The following is a 21,477-nucleotide window of genomic DNA, read 5'->3' on the forward strand; positions in this document are numbered from 1 at the left end:
ATCATTCTTTTAATAAATACTTACTGAGTTCCTACTAGCACGGCCCTGGGTGCAATCAACAAAAGAGTCACAACCCTCTGATCTTCTAGAGCTTCTATTCTGTTGGGAGAGGCGGAGGATAAACAAATAAAATAGAGAATAGATGGTATAAATACTAAGGAGAAAAATAAAATAGGGGCAGCGGTATAGGGAGTGCTGAAGAGATGAAGGTGATAGAGTTGTCATTTTGAAAAGGATGGACAGGGAGAGCATCACTGAGAAAGTGGCACGTGAGCCATGATCCAGAGCACGTGAAGATGTGAGCCGCACAGATGTCTGGGGGAGGAGAATTCCAGGCAGAGGGATCGGCCAATGCAAAGACTTTGAGCAAGGGCACACCAAGAGCATTCAAGGAGCAGCAAGGAGACCACTGTGATTGGAGTCACTCTGTGACAGAGGAGTAGGGAATGAGGTTGGAGAAGCCACGGAGCCGAACAGTGTAGGGCTTTGACAACAGCAAAGGCTTGGGCTACGCTGTCCTCAGCGTGATGGGGATGGCTGTATTGCAGAATTATGAGCAGTGGCATCGCTCCCATTTTAAAGATTGTATTGTGGCTGCTGGGTTTGGAATAGACTAAAGGGAGTCTGGGCACATGTTGCGAAGACCAGTTAGGAGTCTTGGCATAATGTGGGGAGATGAGAAGGTTAGCAGTGGAAGCGGTGAGAAGAATTTGGATTCTGTAGGTGTTCTGAAATTAGAGTAAGAAGGATCCCTGCCATGCAGGGAGTCTAATGAAGGAGGCGTACATATAAGAAATCACCATAGCAGCTAATATTTACGAAGCACTCACTCTATGCCAGATATGCAAATCTAACACATGGTACAGCAAAACCAGGATCTGAACCCTGGCAGTCTGTCTGCAGAGCCCACATGCTAAACCACTATACTGAAAAGAGAAAGCAAGAAGAAGTCAGAAAACAGTGGAATAATATCTTCAAAAGCCTGGGGAAAATATGACTTTTAATGAATATTTCTTTAACCGGCAAAATTATTACTTAAGAGTGAGGGCAAAAAGAAGACATTTTCAGGTAAATGGATTAACAGTATTTAGCATTCACAGGCTCTGGCTGAAAGAACTAGTAGCATATGTATTTCACACAAAAATCCTCAACAAAATATTAGCAAATCAGATCCAAAAATGTATTAAAAAAATACATCACCACTGAGTGGGATTTATTCCAGGTATGCAAGGCTGGTTCTGTGTTTGAAATACAGTCAGTGTAATCTACCATATCAACAGGCTAAAGGAGAAGAAATCATATGATTATATCAACTGGCACATAAAAAGCATTTGAAAAAACCAATACCCACGTATGATTTTTAAAAAACTCCTAGCAAACTAGGAATGGAGGGGAACTTTCTCACATCATAAAGAGCATCTACAAGAAAAACCTACTGCTAACATCATACTTAATAACGAGAGACTGAAAGCTTTCCCTCTAAGTTTGGGAACAAGGCAGGAATGTCCAACCTCGCGACTCTTATTCAACATAATTCGGGAAGGTCTAGCCAGTTCAGCAGACAAGAAAAAGCCATTTGGAAAAGAAAATATAAAACTGTCTGTTTCCAAGTAATGTTATCTACATAGAAAATCCCAAAGAATGTACCAAAACAACAACAATGACGACAACCCTCTTGCAGAATAAGTGAGTTCAGCAAGGTCACAGGATCCAGGATTAACATACAGACTCAATTGCATTTCTGTATACCAGCAGCAAACACCTGGAAGCTAAAATAAAAGGCATAATAGCATTCACAATTGCTCTGAAGAAAATTAAATATTAAGTATAAATCTAACAAAACATGGATAGGATCTGTATGCTGAAAATTACAATATGCTGAGAAAAGTAATCAAAGACCTAATAAGTGAAGAGACACTGTTTTCATCAATTGGAAGCCTCAGCAAAGTAAAGATGTCTGTTTTCCCCAAATTGATCTATGGGTTTAAAACAATTCCTGTTAAAATCACAGCAAGATTTTTTTGAAACATAAACAAGCTTATTCTGAAATTTATATAAAATGGCAAAGGAACCTTTTATAGACTATTTAGAATAGCTAAGACAATTTTGACAAAGAAGAATAGAATGGGAGAACTCAATTTACCTGATTTCAAGCCTTACCATAGAGCTATAGAAATCAAGACTGTACCGTATTAGCAGGGGGGTAGACACATAGATCAAGGAAACAGAATAGAGGACCCAGAAATACCCCCATAAAATTATGCTGAACTGATTTTTGACAAAATTGAAAAAGCAATTCAATGAAAGAAAGACAGCTTTTTCAACAAGTGACACTGGATCAATTGGACATCCACAGGCAGAAAAGAGAACTTTAACCTCATTCCCACACTTGTACAAAAATTAACTCAAAATAGATCATGGACTTTAATTTAATATGTAAAACTATAAAAACCTTTAGAAAAAGATAAGAGATGTTATTCAGGACTTGGAGCCTTGTGAAGAGTTCTTAGATGTGACACCAAAAGCGCAATCCATAAAAAGAAAAACTAAAAAATGGACCCTGTTAAGATGAAAATATAAGCTACAATCTGGGAGAAAAATATTTGTAGCCATGTAACTGACAAAGGACTAATGTTTAAAATATACAAAGAACTCGAACTCAACAGTAAAACATCAAACAATCCAATTAGAAACGGGACAAAATACGGTAAGAGACATTTCAACTGGAAAGGATGTACGGATAGTAAGTAAGGACATGGAAATATGTTCATCACTAGCTTTTGGGGGGGTGCAGATTTAAATATAGTGCAGAGATATCGCTACACATATGTCAGAGTGGTTGAAATTTAAAATAATGATAACACCAAGTGTTAACAAGGATGCAGATAAACTGGGTCACTCATACATTGCTGGTGGGAATGTAAAATGGTACAGTCACTCTGGAAAACAGTTTTACAGTTTCTTTTACAACTAAAAATGGACTTATAGTATGACTCAGCAATTACAGTATTTGGTTTTTATCTCAGGAAAATGAATACTTATATTCACCAAGAAATTTGTACATGGATGTTAACAGCAGCTTTGTTTGTAATACCAACAGCTGGAAACTATGCAAATGTCCTTCAGTGGGCGAATAGTAAGTAAAATGCAGTACCTCCATACCATGGAATACTGCTGCCATAAAAAGGGACAAACTGTTGATTCTTGCAACATCTTGGATGTACCTGGAGGGAATTATTCAGTGTCTGTGGGGCGGGGGGGGGGGGTGGGAAGCACCAATTTCTAAAGGTACTATTCCATTTATATAAAACACTATTTAAATAAAATTATACAAATGGGGAACAAATTAGTAGTTGCCAGGGGTTAAGGGGTTTCTACAAAGGGGTAGCATGAGGGGAACTTGTTACAATGATACAATTATGTATTGTGATTGGGGTAGTAGTTACACAGAGTTAAATTTCATAGAATTACACACACGTGTAAATCTGAGTAAGCTCTGTGGGTGGTTCCAACGTCAATGGCCTAGTTTTGTTATTATACAAGATGTCATCATTGGTGGAAGCAGGGGAAGGGTGCGTGGGCCCTCCCTGTATATTTCTTTCCAACTTTCTGTGAATCTGTAATTATTTCAAAATTAAAAAATGAAAAAAAATTTACTAAGAAGTATAATAAACCTAGGAGGAAGAAGCAGAGTATGTGAAGTGATGGTGAGAAAAATAAATTGGTAGTCGTGTTTTCCAGAAAACTGTAAATAAGCGTCAATCCCAATGAATTCTTTATGGGAGTTAAAAGCAGAATAAAATAAAAATACCAGAGAGAAACAAGGTAAGACCAGAGAGCGTGATCAGAGTAAACGCATTCTGAAAGCTTCCTATTGTCTAAGAGGACAGAAAACCAAATATTTGACGTGTCTTTATGATGAAAAGGTAGGACAGCATCTAAACCAACAATGCTATTTTAATTCATGCTAAAATCACTTACTGAGTATCTGCTGTGTGTCTGGAAACCTACTAACGTCACTAGTTCTTATCATAATTTTGAAAGAAGGTCGTTTTATCCCCTTTTCATTGATGAAGCAGAGCCTAAATGGGGGTGAATGACATATACGAAAGGTCATAGCAGGAAATGGCAAAGCCAGGATTTGAACCCTGGGCTCTCTGATGCCTAAGCCTTTGTTCTTATAATTCCACTATGCCCTCCTGGGCATGATGAATATTGAAATAAGTTAATTTTCTAAAGAGAATGCTTGCAGCGTTTTGAAGGTGAAATATTTTGACTTCTTATGGAATGAAATATAAATCATCTCTAAATTATGGGAAAAACAGAAAGCTTTCAAACTATGGGCAAAAACTTACTGCAAAATAGAAAGCTTTCAGGACTTCCCTGGTGGCACAGTGGTTAAGAATCTGCCTGCCAATGCAGGGGACGTGGGTTCAACCCCTGGTCCGGGAAGATCCCACATGCCGCGGAGCAACTAAGCCCGCGTGCCACAACTACTGAAGCCCACGCGCCTAGAGCCCGTGCTCCGCAACAAGAGAAACCACCGCAATGGGAAGCCTGCTCACCACAACAAAGAGTAGCCCCCGCTCGCCACAACTAGAGAAAGCCCGCGCACAGCAACAAAGACCCAACGCAGCCAAAAGGAAAGAAGGAAGGAAGGAAGGAAGGAAGGAAGGAAGGAAGGAAGGAAGGAAGGAAAGAAAGAAATGTATTTAAAAAATATTTCTCCCCCCAAAAAAATATAGAAAACTTTCATGTCTTCCCTTTTCCTTTGTCAGTGCTAAACAATCCTTGTGAAGCTGGGTATCTCAGGAGCCTATACTTCAACTAGTTGTGTTACCTGGAAGAATAAATAGCATCAATTAACATTCGAATTTAATGTTTTCTCAGTAAAGCTATGAGCATAGAAATATAATTTTTAAATCTTATCCTGTGTGGATGAGAAAAAGGTGATTTTTAAAATTTAATTTAATTTTTAATTGAAATATAGTTGATTTACAATGTTGTGTTAATGCTGTACAGCAAAGTGACTCAGTTCTACATATCTATATACCTTATTTTTCATATTCTTTTCCATTATGGTTTATCAGAGGATATTGAATATAGTTCCCTGTGCTATACAGTAGGACCTTGCTGTTTATCCATTCTGTATATACCAATTTGCATCTGTTAATCCCAAACTCCCAATCCATCCCTCTCGCTCCCTACTCCCTCTTGGCAAGCACCAGTCTCTTCTCTATGTCCATTCTGTTTCTGTTTCATAGGTAGGTTCATTTGTGTCATATTTTAGGTTCCATAAGTGATATCATATGGTATTTGTCTTTCTGACTTAACTTCACTTAGTATGATAGTTTGTAGGTCCATCCATGTTGCTGCAAATGGCATTACTTCATTCTTTTTTATGGCTGAGTAATATTCCATTGTATATATGTACCAGATCTTTTTTATCCATTCATTCGTTGATGGACGTTTAGGTTGTTTCCATGTCTTGGCTCTTGTGAATAGTGCTGCTATGAACATAGGGGTGCATGTATCTTTTTGAATTATAGTTTTGTCTGGATATATGCCCAGGAGTGGGATTGCTGGATCATATGGCAATTCTAATTTTAGTTTCCTGAGGAACCTCAATACTGTTTTCCATAGTGGCTGTACTAACTTACATTCCTACCAACAGTGTAGGAGGGTTCCCTTTTCTAGGAGGTGGTATTTTGGAGATCAAAGAAAACCACAAGTCTATCAAACTATTGGTTAATTTCCCATTTGTAAATCTTGTTTCTGTTTCTCCTGATGCTAAAATGATCTTGAAGCCCAAGTGTTCTAAGATACATTTTCACACACACATATATTCACAGAGCATGTGGTGAGAACACACACACATGCACAAGCACGCATACACACACACACACGGGTTGATAATGGGTCCTTAGGAAAGAGGTGTTAGGGCTTAGTTTCTCCTGTTTGTTGACAGGTGTGAATAAAAGAAACCTGAAGATTCATCTTTGATCTAGCAAACTTTTTCTCCTTCTTTTAGCCTGGAATAAATGGCTAAATAAAGCTCTCCATTTTATAGGACTGAAAAGAAGGAGTACTTTGATCTTACTTGAAACATTGTTCAGCAGAAGCTTCTATTTACTGGCTCATAAAAGATTTTATGCCTCATCTGTTGTACTTAGGATGACTCTAGCAAGTGTACTGGGAAAAGATTTGAAATGTGTTGCTTCCTGAAGTTAGAATTCTAATCAGGTGTATTATTGAACCATCCAACTTTCCTTAATGTGTACAGATTTCTGCACTGGCAGGAAGTCTTGAAGTTAAACCCAAAGAGAACATTAAGCAAAATGTAGCCTTCGACTCTGAAAACATGGATGATCACCCACCTCTTTGAGCACAGACTTCAGAATGTGTGTGCCCAGCTCTTCCACAACAGTTTTATCTGACGAAACAACAGAAACACCTGTCACGGGCTGAGCTCACTGCCATCTATGAGAACATCAGGAACATTCTGATCCCAGCTCTGTTATGGAACAACTCGGAGACCTTGGGCAAATCTTGCCTCCTTCTTAGGCTTCAATTTCCTCATCTGTAAAATACTGACCCATTTCCTAGGAGATCTCAGAAAAAGATTGGCACTAGAGAGATGGTTATGAAAAACAGAAAATTTTCCAGAAATTCTTAGTGATAATTTTAAAAGGGGACCATTGGTTTATGTTGTGCCCTTGATAAAGTGAAGATAGCTACTCTTTTAACAAGGCAAAAACAAAAGGAAAGTACCAGAAAGAAAGAATTCCCCAAAAGACAGGCAGCCATGGCCCTAGTGCTCTGATTCTTCATGTCCAGCCCCGTTTTAGAGTCAGTGCTTTTCCAAAGGGTCACCTTCAGTGCAGTCTTAACAACACTCACCATTCACATGGCCATGGGCATGAAGAGTGACCAGGGAGCTCTGCCTTATCCAAGTGGACCTATGAAAAGTGGCTCCACTGACAATTGGTTTATCTTTTTCTTTTTTCTTTTAATTGTTTTTCTTTATTTCTTTATTATTTATTTTTGGCTGCGTTGGGTCTTTGTTGCTGCGCGTGGGCTTTCTCTAGTCGTGGTGAGCAGGGGCTACTCTTCATTGCGGTGCGCGGGCTTCTCATTGTGGTGGCTTCTCTTGTTGCGGAGCACGGGCTCTAGGGCTTTAGTAGTTGTGGCATGCGGGCTTAGTTGCTCCACAGCATGTGAGATCTTCCCAGACCAGGGCTCGAACCCGTGTCCCCTGCATTGGCAGGTGGATTCTTAACCACTACACCACCAGGGAAGTCCCTGTTTATCTTTTTCTTAACAAAAGATAAAAAGGTATTTCTGAAATTTTTGTTTGAGACTCTTAATTTTTTAATGAATGGCCATTAAAATATTTTTTCTCAATTTTTTGATTCAATAAGGTTCACCTGGTCAACATAGTTATTAATTCTCTTATACATTAACCTTGAGAAGTCAGATAGCATATACTTAAAGCACAGACTCTGAAGCCAGATTGCTTGGGTTCACAACCCAGCTCCATCATCTACCACTATGTTATGCTGGTCAAATTACCTCACTACTCTTTGCCTCAATTTCCTCATCTGTAAATGGGAATAGAAGTAGAACCTACTTCACAGTGTTATTGTAAGGAGCAAATTAGTTCATGTTAATTGCTCAGTGTAATGCCTGAACCATAGTAAGTACTACATAGTTGGGAACATTATTAAGTATCAATATTTCTTAAAACCACTGTGGGCAGATAAATCGTGAGCTATCAGCTCACCTTCAAAATGTATCTAGAACCTGACCACTTTTTACCTCCTCTGCCCCATGTCCACCACCACTTCTTGCTAGGCCTATTGCAGTAGCCTCCTAACTGGTTCTCCTGCTTTCTCTCTTGCCACCAACAATCTCCACAGAGCAACCTGAGTGGTCATCCCAACCCCCGAGTCACATCACATCACTCCTCTGCTCCATGTGCTTCATGACCCATCATCTGTTCAAAGTACAGGCCATCCACCATCTGGATGAGTTCAAGTTTATCCACCATCTGGCATCATCTTACGCTACCCTGTTCTCATCCCTCTGCTCCAACTACTGACATCTTGGTAGTTCCTTTTTTTTTTTTTTTAACATCTTTATTGGAGTATAATTGCTTTACAATGGTGTGTTAGTTTCTGCTTCATAACAAAGAGAATCAGCTATACATATACATATATCCCCATATCTCCTCCCTCTTGTGTCTCCCTCCCACCCTCCCTATCCCACCCCTCTAGGTGGTCACAAAGCACTAAGCTGATCTCCCTGAGCTACGCAGCTGCTTCCGACTACCTAGCTATTTTACGTTTCGTAGTAGATATAAGTCCATGCCACCCTCTCACTTCGTCCCAGCTTACCCTTCCCCCTCCCCCTCCCCACGTCCTCAAGTCCATTCTCTACGTCTGCGTCTTTATTCCTGTCCTGCCCCTAGGTTCTTCATAACGTTTTTTTTTTTTACATTCCATATATATGTGTTAGCATATGGTATTTGTTTTTCTTTTTCTGACTTACTTCACTCTGTCTGACACACTCTAGGTCCATCCACCTCACTACAAATAACTCAGTTTTGTTTCTTTTTATGGCTGATATTCCATTGTGTATATGTGCCACATCTTCTTTATCCATTCATCTGTCGATGGACACTTGGGTTGCTTCCATGTCCTGGCTATTGTAAATAGAGCTGCAATGAACATTGTGGTACATGACTTTTTGAATTATGGTTTTCTCAGGGTACATGCCCAGTAATGGGATTGCTGGGTCGTATGGTAGTTCTATTTTTAGTTTTTTAAGGAACCTCCTTACTGTTCTACAGAGTGGCTGTATCAATTTTACATTCCCACCAACAGTGCAAGAGGGTTCCCTTTCTCCACACCCTCTCCAGCATTTATTGTTTGTAGATTTTTTGACGATGGCCATTCTGACTGGTGTGACTGGTGTGATACCTCATTGTAGTTTTGATTTGCATTTCTCTAATGACTAGTGATGTTGAGCAACCTTTTATGTGTTTGTTGGCAATCTATATGTCTTCTTTGGAGAAATGTCGATTTAGGTCTTCTGCCCATTTTTGGATTGGGTTGTTTGTTTTTTTGATATTGAGCTGCATGAGCTGCTTGTAAATTTTGGAGATTAATCCTTTGTCAGTTGCTTCGTTTGCAAATATTTTCTTCCATTCTGAGGGTTGTCTTTTCATCTTGTTTATGGTTTCCTTTGCTGTGCAAAAGCTTTTAAGTTTCATTAGGTCCCATTTGTTTATTTTTGTTTTTATTTCCATTTCTGTAGGAGGTGGGTCAAAAAGGATCTTGCTGTGATGTATGTCATAGAGTGTTCTGCCTATGTTTTCCTCTAAGAGTTTTATAGTGTCTGCCCTTACATTTAGGTCTTTAATCCACTTCGAGTTTATTTGTGTGTATGGTGTTAGGGAGTGTTCTAATTTCATTCTTTTGCAAGTAGCTGACCAGTTTTCCCAGCACCACTTATTGAAGAGGCTGTCTTTTCTCCATTGTATATTCTTGCCTCCTTTATCAAAGATAAGGTGACCATATGTGCATGGGCTTATCTCTGGGCTTTCTGTCCTGTTCCAGTGATCTATATTTCTGTTTTTGTGCGAGTACCATACTGTGTTGATTACTGTAGCTTTGTAGTATAGTCTGAAGTCAGGGAGTCTGATTCCTCCAGCTCCGTTTTTCTTTCTCAAGATTGCTTTGGCTATTCGGAGTCGTTTGTGTCTCCATACAAATTGTGAAATTTTTTGTTCTAGTTCTGTGAAAAATGCCACTGGTAGTTTGATAGGGATTGCATTGAATCTGTAGATTGCTTTGGGTAGTAGAGTCATTTTCACAACGTTGATTCTTCCAATCCAAGAACATGATATATCTCTCCATCTGTTTGTATCATCTTTACATCTTGTGTCTTATAGTTTTCTGCCTACAGATCTTTTGTCTCCTTAGGTAGGTTTATTCCTAGGTATCTTTTTCTTTTTGTTGCAGTGGTAAATGGGAGTGTTTCCTTAATTTCTCTTTCAGATTTTCCATCATTAGTGTATAGGAATGCAAGAGATTTCTGTGCATTAATTTTGTATCCTGCTACTTTACCAAATTCATTGCTTAGCTCCAGTAGTTTTCTGGTAGAGTATTTAGGATTCTTTATGTATGGTATCATGTCATCTGCAAACAGTGACAGCTTTACTCCTTCTTTTCCGATTTGGATTCCTTTTATTTCTTTTTCTTCTCTGATTGCTGTGGCTAAAACTTCCAAAACTATGTTGAATAATAGTGGTGACAGTAGGCAACCTTGTCTTGTTCCTGATCTTAGTGGTAATGGTTTCAGTTTTTCACCATTGAGAACGACGTTGGCTTTGGGTTTGTCATATATGGCCTTTGTTATGTTGAGGTAAGTTCCCTCTATGCCTACTTTCTGGAGGGTTTTTATCATAAGTCGGTGTTGAATTTTGTCAAAAGCTTTTTCTGTATCTATTGAGATGATCATATGGTTTTTTTCCTTCAATTTGTTAATATGGTGTATCACATTCATTGATTTGCGTATATTGAAGAATCCTTGCATTCCTGGGGTAACCCCACTTGATCATGGTGTATGATCCTTTTAATGTGCTGTTGGATTCTGTTTGCTAGTATTTTGTTGAGGATTTTTACATCTATGTTCATCAGTGATATTGGCCTGTAGTTTTCTTTCTTTGTGACATCTTTGTCTGGTTTTGGTATCAGGGTGATGCTGGTCTCATAGAGTGAGTTTAGGAGTGTTCCTCCCTCTGCTATATCGTGGAAGAGCTTGAGAAGGATAGGTGTTAGCTCTTCTCTAAATGTTTGATAGAATTGGCCTGCGAAGCCATCTGGTCCTAAGCTTTTGTTTGTTGGAAGATTTTTGATCACAGTCTCAATTTCAGTGCTTGTGATTTGTCTGTTTATATTTTCTATTTCTTCCTGGTTCAGTCTCGCAAGATTGTGCTTTTTTAAGAATTTGTCCATTTCTTCCAGGTTGTGCATTTTATTGGCACATAGTTGCTTGTAGTAATCTCTCATGATCCTTTGTATTTCTGCAGTGTCAGTTGTTACTTCTCCTTTTTCATTTCTAATTCTATTGATTTGAGTCTTCTCCCTTTTTTTCTTGGTGAGTCTGGCTAATGGTTTATCAATTTTCTTTATCTTCTCAAAGAACCAGCCTTTGCTTTTATTAATCTTTGCTCTTGTTTCCTTCATTTCTTTTTCATTTATTTCTGATCTGATCTTTATGATTTCTTTCCTTCTGCTAACGTTGGGGTTTTTTTGTTCTTCTTTCTCAAATTACTTCAGGTGTAAGGTTAGGTTGTTTATTTGAGATGTTTCTTGTTTCTTGAGGTAGGATTGTATTGCTATAATCTTCCCTCTTAGAACTGCTTTTGCTGCATCCCATAGGTTTTGGGTCGTCGTGTTTTCATTGTCATTTGTTTCTAGGTGTTTTTTTATTTCCTCTTTGATTTCTTCAGTGATCTCTTGGTTATTAAGTAGTGTATTGTTTAGCCTCCATGTGTTTGTATTTTTTACACATTTTTTCCTGTAATTGATATCTAGTCTCTTAGCGTTGTGGTCGAAAAGGATACTTGATACGATTTCAGTTTTCTTAGATTTACCAAGGCTTGATTTGTGACCCAAGATGCGATCTATCCTGGAGAATGTTCCATGAGCACTTGAGAAGAAAGTGTATTCTGTTGTTTTTGGATGGACTGTCCTCTAAATATCAATTAAGTCCATTTTGTTTAATGTATCATTTAAAGCTTGTGTTTCCTTATTTATTTTCATTTTGGGTGATCTGTCCATTGGTGAAAGTGGGTTGTTAAAGTCTCCTACTATTATTGTGTCACTGTCGATTTCCCCTTTTATGGCTGTTAGCATTTGCCTTATGTATTGAGGTGCTCCTATGTTGGGTCCATAAATATTTACAGTTGTTATATCTTCTTCTTGGATCGATCCCTTGATCATTATATAGTGTCCTTCTTTGTCTCTTGTAATAGTCTTTATTTTAAAGTCTATTTTGTCTGATATGAGAATTGCTACTCCAGCTTTCTTTTGATTTCCATTTGCATGGAATATCTTTTTCCATCTCCTCACTTTCAGTCTGTATGTGTCCCTAGGTCTGAAGTGGGTCTCTTGTAGACAGCATTTATACAGGTCTTGTTTTTGTATCCATTTAGCCAGTCTGTGTCTTTTGGTGGGAGCATTTAATCCATTTACATTTAAGGTAATTATCGATATTTATGTTCCTATTACCATTTTCTTAATTGTTTTGGGTTTGTTGTTGTAGGTCTTTCCCCTCTCTTGTGTTTCCTGCCTAGAGAAGTTCATGTAGCATTTGTTGTAAAGCTGGTTTGGTGGTGCTGAATTCTCTTGGCTTTTGCTTGTCTGTAAATGTTTTAATATCTCTGTCGAATCTGAATGAGATCCTTGCTGGGTAGAGTAATGTTGGTTGTAGATTTTCCCCTTTCATCACTTTAAATATGTCATGCCACTCCCTTCTGGCTTGCAGAGTTTCTGCTGAAAGATCAGCTGTTAACCTTATGGGGATTCCCTTGTATGTTATTTGTTGTTTTTCCCTTGCTGCTTTTAATATTTTTTCTTTGTGTTTAATTTTTGATAGTTTGATTAATATGTGTCTTGGTGTGTTTCTCCTTAGATTTATCCTGTATTGGACTCTCTGTGCTTCCTGGACTTGATTATGTATTTCCTTTCCCATATTAGGGAAGTTTTCAACTATAATCTCTTCAAATATTTTCTCAGTCCCTTTTTATTTCTCTTCTTCTTCTGGGACCCATATAACTCGAATGTTGGTGAGTTTAATGTTGTCCCAGAGGTCTCTGAGACTGTCCTCAATTCTTTTCATTTTTTTTCTTTATTCTGTTCTGCAGTGGTTATTTCCACTATTTTATCTTCCAGGTCACTTATCCGTTCTTCTGCCTCAGTTATTCTGCTATTGATTCCTTCTAGAGAATTTTTCTTTTCATTTATTGTGTTGTTCATCGTTGTTTGTTTGTTCTTTAGTTTTTCTTCATCCTTGTTAAACGTTTCTTGTATTTTCTCCATTCTACTTCCAAGATTTTGGATCATCTTTACTATCATTACTTTGAATTATTTTTCAGGTAGACTGCCTATTTCCTCTTCATTTGTTTGGTCTGGTGGGTTTTTACCTTGCTCCTTCATCTACTGTGTGTTTCTCTGTCTTATTTTGCTTAACTTACTCTGTTTGGGGTCTCCTTTTCACAGGCTGCAGGCTCGTAGTTCCCGTTGTTTCTGGTGTCTGCCCCCAGTGGCTAAGGTTTTGGTAGTTCCTTTAACAGCCTAGCTTATTGCTACCCAAGGCTTTATATTTTCTGAAATGTTCTTCGAATAGACATCTGTGACAAGGGTGGCTTCTTCATTCAGTCTCTATTTACATGTCATCCTATCTGAAGTGAGTTCTTGGCCACAGTTTCTGAAATACCATTTCCTTTACTGTTAGGTTTACCCTTACCTGCTTTATATTCCTTTAGTGAACTACAGATCTTCCCTGGTTTATGATGGGGTTATGTCCTGATATACCCATAATAACTGCAAAATACCATAAGTTGAAAATGGGTTTAATACACCTAGCCTACCGAACACTGTAGCTTAGCCTAGCTTACGTTACACGTACTCAGAACACTTACATTAGCCTACAGGTGGGCAAAATCATCTAACACCAAGCCTGTTTTATAATACAGTGTTGAATAGCTCATGTAATTTATTGGATACTGTACTGAAAGTGAAAAACAGAATGGTTGTCTGGTACTGAACGGTTGTAAGTGTCTTGGTCGTTCCCCCTGTTGATCACATGGCAGACAGGCAGCTGCAGCTCTGCGTCTGTGCAGCATCACGAGAGAGTATCTACCACATATCACTAGCCCAGGAAAAGATCAGAATTCAAAGTCTGAAGTACGGTTTCTACTGAATGCATATTACTTTCACACCGTCATAAAGTCAAAAAATCGTAAGTCAAACCATTTTAATTTGGGGACCGTTCGTAATTACCGCCTGATGTGGTATATGCTCGTGTGTGTACTAGCACATCCCTGACTCTCCCCAACTCGCGTAAAGGATCCAAGAGAGCAAATGTCTTGTTTCATTTGCTGCTCTTTTACAAGCTCTTAATATGGTGCCTACGTATAGTTAGATGCTCAGTAAGTACGTGTTGAATGAATTAACGAACTGGAGTAGATAATGTAGTTGTTTATATTTGAAAACACTTTTACATGCACTATTTTATTTGATTCCACGAAGTAGGAATCAACAGGGGGGCAAATTTCTTTTCTTGCACGTTACACCTACATACAATGGGTCCGATCCCAAAATGATTTCCATAGTGACAGAAAGCAGATCAGTGGTTTCTCAGGGGATGACGAGGATCACAAAGGGGACGTGGGAATACTTGGGAGCAATCAGATATTCATTATCCTCATTGTGGTGATAGTTTCATGGGTATATGCGTATATCAGAACTTTCCAAGTTTGTACATTTTAAATACGTACAATTTATTGTATGTTATTTTCCCTCAATAAAGCTGTTTTTCAAAAAAGCACATTAGATAACTTTCAAGATCGTGCAACATTTTAATGGCAAAGTTTGGAGCCACATGGGCAGATTCCTTGGGTCTTTATTAACAGTAACAATTTACAATTTTGTTTACATATTCCTCTGTGTTGAAAAGGGAACTTTGATTTTAAAGTTTGGAGATGTTCTCCATCACTTACGTTTCATCCCTTAAATTAAGTGAAAATCAAATAGCCAGAAGTAATTGGATAGTATTTGAAGAATTGCAAGTTTATAGAATTTTCAGACGAGCAAGTTAGAGAATTAAATGATTGGACCGAGGTCATCTAGAACAGCAGGTTTGGCACAGGAATTAGAAGCTGGATAACGCTGAATTTTGTTTCTCAGCATAAAAGCCATATTTCTCTTCCTTCCATTCTTTATTGACAAATTGTAATTTTTTTCCCCCCAAAGTACTGAAAATATCTGTTTCTCAAAGTCCTTTGAGTGTGTTTTCTTTTCCTCTTTTGTGAATGAGGCGTTCTAAATGCCTTCTGGCATGTACAAGACTCACTGTGAAGCTCTTTTTTTTTTTAATTTACTATTTAAGAGAGGGACCCTCTGTTGAAAAAAAAATACCAATAGAACTGAAATCAGTAAAGATATCAGCAAGATGTATGTGTCAGGTCAAGTTAAGGCTGAAATCCCATCTAATGTAGTCAAATAAGCCACACTTTAATTAATAAATCTGTTCCTGAGAAAGCAACTCTTCTCAAATTGATGAATATTTTTCTGTTTAAATGGACACATTTTTAAAATTTCCTGCTGTATGCTACTGAGTACTTACTGAATGCGAAGTATACAGAGGGATACAAAGAGGTCAGCCTAACTCTCAAGGAGATGGAATAGAACAAATGACAGGTATTTTGGAATGCAAGGAGTATATGTTTTTGAGATTCTTGAGACCATTTTTTTTGTTTTGTTTTGAATTGTTACTGAATCTTTACCTTTTAGCTTTAAATTGATTGGTTTATCCCCTTTATTTCACTAACATTCCCAAGACACTTGGTCAAATAATTTATAATTGTGATTTTAAGTGCATTTGAGTACTAATAACTACTTAAAAGGTATGCTTGGTGAATTCTTTCATAATATTAATAATTACTCCTTGGTTATTTATTATGAGAAATTGTGTTTATGCATGTGTATGTGCATATGCACATATGCGATTTGCTTAAATTGGGACAACCTTTTCCATTATATTTGCAAGCATCACACAGTAATCTTAGGCAACCCTATTTGGGCAGAGAGAAAGAAAACAATGGAAAATTAAAACTCCTATGTGATTATTTTTCCATTTGCATCACTTCTCACATCTAAACAGACACTAGGATGTTTCCTTGTGTCTAGCTGTGAACACTGAATATTTTTAGTTTCTCTTTAGAATTGGAGACTAGACATATCAGTAGGTAGTTGCTAATGGAAATTGATGCTTTTGCTTCTGGCCAAGCATACCACAGAGATCATGGAGGTAACATCCAACTCATGCACAGAACATGCCTTATAAACAAGAGAAGTCATTGACCAGGGTAGATTAGTAATATCTGTGTAGAAACAAGCTCTAGTTGGATTGCCAGATACCACTGTGACTAAAAGTTGTTTGTGTCTGCAGAATTCTAAAAGAAAGATCCCTTGCAATTTTTTACATTTGTTATAATTTTCCATTAAGGTTGTAACAATACCACAAAAATGTTTGGTCAAAAAAAAAAAAAAAGAAATCTGAATCTTCTAAAAATATTTCTCATATTACTGATGGCATTTGAGCAGTGTCTCATATGACTTGCTTTGCCAGTCTTCTGCAATCCTTTGGGACTATTTTGAGACTGGATTACCCAATGCTTTAGCTTAAGTTCTCCATATTTTACAAAATCCCCTTCCAGCTACGTGACAGAACGACTAGAAAGTTCTCTATAAGCACTGTCTCCAATTCCCCTCCTGTGGTTCCTCTTGAACCCGTCCATTCAGAACTTTAGTCCCACCACTCCATACAAACAGCTGTGGTCAAGGTCACCAGTGACTGCCCCATGTAAATCAGCCCTCTTTTCATCTGACTTGTGAGCACTCAACATGCTATGACTTCCTGTCCTTAAGACATGAACTTCTCCTGGCTTCCTGGACGCCTCTCACTCTCAGCCATCTTCTGACCTCACCGGCCGCTCCTCTTAGATCTTCTTTGTTGACTCCTTTTCAATTTCTCACCCTTAAACACTGGCCTCAGCCCCCAGACCACTTCTGTTCTCAGCTATGCTAGTGCCCTCAGTGGTCTGATCAAGCCTCCTGGTGCCAAATGTTACCTATATGATTGTCTTGGTCAGCTCAGGCTGTCATAACAAAATACCATAAACTCAGTGGCTTAAACAATGGAAATGTATTTCCTCACAGTTTGGAGGCTTGGAAGTCCAAGATCAGGGGCCAGCATGGTCAGATTCTAGTGAGGCCTCTCTTCCTGGCTTGCAGATGGCCACCTTCTCAGTGTGCCCACCCATGGCCTTTCCTTGGTGCCTATGCATGGAGAGAGAAAGAAGGCAAGCTCTCTGGTGTCTTTTTTTATAAGGGCACTAATCCCTTCATGAGAGCCCCACCCTCATGCCCTCATCCAGACCTAATCACCTCCCAAAGGCCCCACCTCCAAATACTGTCACATTAAGGTTTGGGGCTTCAACATATGAATTTTGAGGGGACACAGACATTCAGTGCATAACAATATAATGACCCCTCTGGCCCAGACCTCTCCCCTGAAGTCCCCAGATACATATTTCACATCACCTACTTGACATCTCACCCTTAACAGGTCTAAAAATGACCTTCTGATTCCCCCAACAAAACCTACTTCTCCAACATCAGTCCATTGCAGCCCTCCCCTGCCAGCTGCTCACACCAAAACCCTGTCATTTTCCTTGACTCTTTTTTTTTTTTTAATCTCATTTCACATCCCATCTGTCGGGAAATCCTATTCACTCTCTTTTCATACTATATCCAGAAATCTGACCACTTTTTACCACCTCTAATACTCTGCCCAGGTCCAAACCACCATAATTCCTGTGGTCTCCTGATGTTAACCCTTGTCCTGTTTAGTCAGTTCTTAACAAAGCAGCCCTGGTAAATAAATCACACCTTCACCTTGTCTCACCTCTGCTCATAACCCTCTGTTGTTTTCCTAGCTTATCAAGAGTTAAGGGTCTACACCGTCCGACCACTTGCTTCCTTCCTAATCTCATCTCATCCATTCGCTACCTCTCTCACTCTCCTCCAAACACACTAGTCCTTTACTGTTCCTGGGACGCACCAGGCACACTCCTGCCCTAAGAAAACTTGCTCCTCTCTCTGGCTGGATTGTGCTTCACCCAGATATCTGCAAGCCTTGATCCCACCTTCTTTCAAATATTTTATCAGCAGGACATCCAACTACTGGGAATAAAATAGCAATGCCCCACTCCCGCCCCACTTCTCTCTGCCCCCCACACTCTGTTTTATTTTACTCCCTGTTATTTGACATATTCTCCACTGTCTCGTCTATGAGCTTATTGTCTATTGTACATCAATAGAGGGCTTCCCTGGTGGCACTGTGGTTAAGAATCTTCCTGCCAATACAGGGAGCCTAGGTTCAAACCCTGGTCCAGGAAGATCCCACATGCTGCGGAGCAACTAAGCCCGTGCGCCACAACTACTGAGCCTGCGCTCTAGAGCCCGCGAGCCACAACTACTGAGCCCACGTGCCACAACTACTGAAGCCCGTGCACCCAGAGCCCATGCTCCGCAACAAACAGAAGCACCGCAATGAGAAGCCGGCGCACCGCAACGAAGAGTAGCCCCCACTCGCCGCAACTAGAGAAAGCCCGCGCGCAGCAACGAAGACCCAACACAGCCAAAAAAAAGACTGTTAGGAAACTTTTGTACATCAGTAGAAACTCAGATCTCTGAGCTTGCCGTTGTACAGCTTACCTGTATTACACCCAGGTACTCAATAAGTATTTATAGAAGGACCGAAATCTGTCTTTCATGCTAATTCTGCTGAAGTGAATGCAGGGCTGCTGCTCTAAATCTGAAAGAGCCTCGAGTTTCACCAACGTTTCTCCCTCCTAAAGTTTTCATTGTGGGATCAAAATAACAATTCAGCCTGCTTTTGCTCTTAGTTGTTTTAAACGGCACAAACACACTGTGTAGGTTGAAGGACTTGTCCCGTGGAAAGGGTACAGAGTCTATGATTCTGCCTTCTGTTATGCTTGTTTTAAAGCATAATGTTTATGTATCAGTTGAACTGCTATTATAGAAGATAAAGCCGGGAGAATGCACAGATGCCTGGATGTGATAGTAATTTGGGTTGGGTCTTTTTTCTCCAGGTTACTTCCAGCCTAGGGGAGGGACTCTACTTGTCCAATGCCTGTTGTGATGGGGCAGCCCAAGACGATGGCTTGATAAATTCTTCAGCTCTTAAAGCAAGTAGAGGTATTATGGGCTTATCACTTCTTTCCCAGGGCTTTCAGTAGGAATACCAACAATTGTCATTTTGATCTTGAGGCATTTAGGGGTGGGTTGGGGGGACTCTTACCTCTGAAAGCAGGGAGAAAGGTTATTGACGGTATGTCTGGAAGCAGGGCTTGTATTTTGCTGGCAGTGCTGGGAAGACCTGGGGACATGGATCTGAGCAGGACCACTTTGTCATCGCCGTGCCTTCCCAGCCACCACTCCCAGAGCTACTTTTGCCACCCTCGGACATCTGTTCTTTATTGTGATCGTGTGGTGGAGAACAGAAGCTACTTTCAAAAGGCAGCACTGCAACTTCAAAGGGAAATGGGGAGGAAAAGGAAGTAGCCATGTGTCATGTCTCTTAAATGCCTCTTCAGCAAGTACCAGAGGAAACAGAAGGTAAAGGTACGATAAAGTCTCTTGGGGTCCTTTGAGGGCAGACTGGAAAGCTCAGATTGTCAAGCCCAGCCCTGGAGACTCATGTCATGGGAACCAATGCCCAGAGCCAGCCGCTGCGGGCTGGAGGCGGGGCCTTTGGGGGGAGAGACTGTGGCTTCATCTTGTTACCCTCTTGCACCTAGAATTCCACTGGCAGCAACTCTCTTTTTCCACTTGCTTGTAAAGCAAGAACAGGCGTACAAGGATACCTCTGTCAGAGATTAGATAAACCTTACAAAAGCTTTGTAAAGCCCCCTTCCAACCAGGACAAGGGCCACCAAGTGACCTAGGTTGGCACGCTTGACCGGCAGGCACATCTCAACCCCGTTCTCTCTTCTCCGTGGCTCATACCCTTGAACACACGACTGTGAGCTGAGCGCCCATCCGGGCCTCAGAGAATGCCATGTCTCTCGGGACCCCCTTTATTCCTCTGGCCAGGGCTGAGAGAAGGACATTCCAGATCTCCCCAGAGGGGCAGGGTGTGGAGAGGACCAAAGACAGGAGACACAGGAGAGGCTTCCAGAAGAGCCACACCCTCTGGCCTGGGCCCAAGGACACAGCAGGAAAGACACAGGGAGAGGGGAGCAGGCAGGCGGCCAGGGACAGGCCTTGGAAGGGCCTCACCCACCTCTCGCTCCATCACTGCGCACTCCAGGCTGGAGTCCGGCTGGATTTGTCTGGGAGGGTCCACAGGGCAGCTGTGGCCTGTCGTGGTGGAGGGGAACATTTATTACAGCCTGGGAAAGCCTATTGAAAAGCTCAGAAGAACCCAGTGGTGAACAAATAACAGAATAATTAGCACATAATCATCATGGTGAAAATGTGAAGCTTAAATTGTCACCGAAGCAGTTCACCAATGTATACAACGTGGAGACACTAAAAGCAGCTCAGCGTGACTCAGCTTTCCTGCCAACATTCAACCAAAAATAAAGTAAGCAAATCTCTGGAGAGGTAGAGGACACTCAAGTACCCTGGTGCGTGAGGACCACTCAAAAAATAAACGTAAAATCACCTGTCGATAGAAGCTTCTATTCCTAGCGCTGAGGCCGATGTTCAGGAAACGTTCCTCATCCTGTGTCACAGAGCCTGCCTGGGGCAAGATCACAGAGGCTCCTATACTGTGTGTCTAAATATTTTTAAAGCTGTAAATCAAGCTGACAAACTGTTAGATAGAACATGCTCTATCCTCTCATGCTTTGACCAGTATACCTTCGTAATGACGTAGAAAGGCAGTTTTGCTTTTAGTGTTTTTGAAATTCTCAGCGTCCTCTGCTGGATCATGAGGCAAAGGGGGGTCCCCCTCACCCCCTACCTGCAGCAGTGCCCCTTCCTCCTGACTCTCCCTCCGGCTCTTCTCTCATTTCACTTGTGAGTGATGCCCGACTGCAAACACAAGCTCCCTCCACACGCCCTGCAGGCGCCCGAGCCTTGATCCCCCCCTCAGCACTTGGGGTGCACATGCCGATGTGGGGGGGAGGAGGTGCTCCAAAGTGTGGCCCCCGGGACAGGGCCCCTCTGCCACCTCCTCATCCAGCACGTACTTCAACCCTCATTCCATCAGGACTTAAACGCATAAGCCCTGCCCTTGCATCAGATATATACGCGTGTAACTGAATCACTTTGCTGTACAGCAGAAATTAACGCAGCACTGTAAATCAACTATGCTTCAATGAAAAAGAATCAGATCCCAGGCCTTGAGGGAAGCTGATCATTCCTATGAGAGCTGGCTGGGTGGGTTAGTTCCTTTATGTTTCTCATGTGACGGAGCAAGTCTCTTGTTTAAGAGCTTTGAAATGAAGGCCGGTGAGATGTGAATTCCCCTAATGGCCCACGCCCTCTTTCTCACCACTCTCCACAAAAAATTCTGAGCCTCCCCCTTGACACCTAAGAAGCTGAGAAAAAGCAGCCCCGAGGAGGACCGGCCACTCAGTGCGTGCCTCAC

General features: G+C 40.6%; 2 protein-coding genes across 36 annotated transcripts in view; one reads left to right on the plus strand and one right to left on the minus strand.

Annotated features, from left to right (window-relative positions):
- Positions 1–21,477, plus strand: part of KIAA1217 — a 498,998-nt gene that overhangs the window by 341,762 nt on the left and 135,759 nt on the right. The window lies entirely within an intron of this gene.
- LOC309625644 (uncharacterized protein) overlaps positions 1–21,477 on the minus strand; it is a 41,767-nt gene that overhangs the window by 14,548 nt on the left and 5,742 nt on the right. Inside the window, exons 1-3 of one of the 5 annotated variants that reach the window (XM_082385681.1) lie at positions 19,180–21,469; positions 17,011–17,132; positions 3,982–6,433 (exon numbers count right to left, since the gene is read on the minus strand). The exons of 1 other annotated variant lie outside the window; for it this stretch is intronic. The gene's annotated coding sequence lies outside the window, so the exon portion shown is untranslated. Of the gene's footprint in view, positions 1–3,981; positions 6,434–17,010; positions 17,133–19,179; positions 21,470–21,477 lie in introns of those variants that run through there. 3 more of the 5 variants (XM_082385684.1, XM_082385685.1, XM_082385683.1) reach the window with 3 other exon arrangements.

Source organism: Balaenoptera borealis (genome assembly GCF_965194805.1).
Source record: "Balaenoptera borealis genome assembly, chromosome: 3".
NCBI lineage: Eukaryota > Metazoa > Chordata > Mammalia > Artiodactyla > Balaenopteridae > Balaenoptera > Balaenoptera borealis.